Genomic DNA, 2,301 nt, shown 5'->3' on the forward strand with positions numbered 1-2,301 from the left:
TAATTCATAAGCAATTCCATCAACGCTTACAAATGCGGCCTAAGTGGCCAACCAGCTGTCGCCAAGCTCAAGATGCCGAAGCCCAACAAACGCCCTTCATCGTGGCATTTTATTTACTTCAGCCATTTCTTTCGGCACCCAAAAACTTCCCTCACTTTGGTGCAACATATGGCCAACGCTGCTTTCTGGCCTATTTCGACACGCATTGACTACGTGGCCAACCCTCCTCCATTTCCCAAAAGGAATGAAGATCTCGCTGTGTCTTTCGCATTGCGATGTGATTTTTTGATGTGCCAATTGTTTTTATTCGATTTTATGGCGCGCCATAAATGAATTTTTAACTTTTTGAGGTTTGAGATTGCATCCTCAATGCGTGCAACATGTGCCGCAAATATGTTGCCGCTTATTAGTTTATCACTTGGCCATTTTATGCGTTTCCAAGTGTGCGTGAAAATGGGGGGAAAATGGGGGAAAACAATACACATAGAGGAGCTATTATGTTGTGAGTGTAATTACAAGTGCTGGACATCATTTGACCTTTAACGTTCAACGCTTAACGTTGATTGCCAAGAGCAAAGCGAATCTGCCACTCGCTTCGAATTTTTTTGCAACATTCACAACAACAAGTCAAAGGGTCGGGAGGCAGGAAAATGAATTGCGCCTTTAAGGTTTTCGTTTAAGTGAAATGTCAGTAACAGAAATTGAATCGAAAATTGTAAAATTGGTTTTGTATAAACATTTTTGCCAAATGAAATGAAATGAAAATGCTTTTGTTATAGCTGGTAAGAAGAACCAAAAGAGAAGAGAAGAGAATTGAGGCTGTTACTGCTACTACCAATCCCAATCCCAATTCCAAAACCCAAATAAGGATGAAGTCCAATTCTCATTCCATTTCCAAGTCGAATTCCGTTGCTTCTGTTATTTCTTTTTTGTATGCTTCCTCTCTTGACTTTTGAGCATTGAAAACATCATATTTCTTGTGCCTGTTTTTTATTTCCTGTGCAAAACAAAAGCTTTCACCTCCCCCTCTCTCCCGTCTAGTTCTTACCCCATGGGCACTTGTGTACATATAATTTATAGCTCATACGACGAGTGTGTTTGAAGAAAAACGCTGCGTTGTTGTTCAGAATTGTGCAAAACGTTAAAAGAGCGTCAATCAAATACTTCTGCAAAATAAGAACAATTTTATGGTTTGCGAGTTTTCCGTCTAGCATAGGACAGAGAGATGGAGGAGAATTGCCTTCAAAGCTTGGAGGAATCGTTAATTCATCATGCATACGATTTACTGAGACTGAAGTACTACCTTTACAGATTTATCGTTGCTCTTTGAAAAACAAAACTTCCACTCTTAATAGATAGTCCTCACCTTACTTATATATTACACCTAAAAGTAGGCAACACTTTTTGGGAACTTTACAATGCTTTGGCAAGCAATTTTATCTAGATACCTAAAAGTATGCTACAAATTTTTAAATGTGAAAATTCTGTTGACTGGATAGCAGACTCAAGAGAAGATTAAGACCCTTAAAATCCTTCCGAACAGTTCTTGACTTAAAAAATCGGTTGAACTAATGTTATCCAACTTATAATTATTTTAAAATATACCTGATATTAGCAAAGAATGTTAAATTGTATATTGATTTCTAGTTCAAATTGTTACATTTAGAAAACTAAGCAAAATATAAAGATAAACTGAAATTTCAACGATTTCTTAACGATGAATGATATTGTTGCTCAAGACAAAATACCTTAAAAGTTTTACATTAATTTAGAACAGAACAAGTATTAGAGACTATGACGAAATTGAGATGAGATTTCTTCATGAACAATAAGCAACAATTAATTATAAAGTCATAAAATGTATAAAAGAGCTGAAAAAAAATCACGTAAATGATAGACAACACAAAGTTTGATTTATGTGAAATAATATTTGATTTATTTCATGTACATAAAATCGCATTATCATCAGAACATCCACTGCCTAAAACATTAAATAGTTACTCATTAAAATAGCTAAATGTAATTATCTAATTTTATATCTAGCTAACTAGCTAAGTAGAACTAGAAACGAGCTCGCATTTTTCACATTGTAAAAATGACTAGTGAATTATTTGTAGCTTTAACAATTACAAATTACAATTAGGATTATGATTATGTATATACAATATATATATAGATTAAAACATACATACATCTATAACTAGCAAACCCGATTTGGCATTTGGTTGCAAGATAATGAATTATATGGAATTGGTCAAGATGTGCAAATGAAATGAATAAAACCCCTGTAGCATCAAAACC

This window comes from Drosophila sulfurigaster, chromosome 3 (assembly GCF_023558435.1).
Source record: "Drosophila sulfurigaster albostrigata strain 15112-1811.04 chromosome 3, ASM2355843v2, whole genome shotgun sequence".
In the NCBI taxonomy this organism is placed as follows: Eukaryota; Metazoa; Arthropoda; class Insecta; order Diptera; family Drosophilidae; genus Drosophila; species Drosophila sulfurigaster.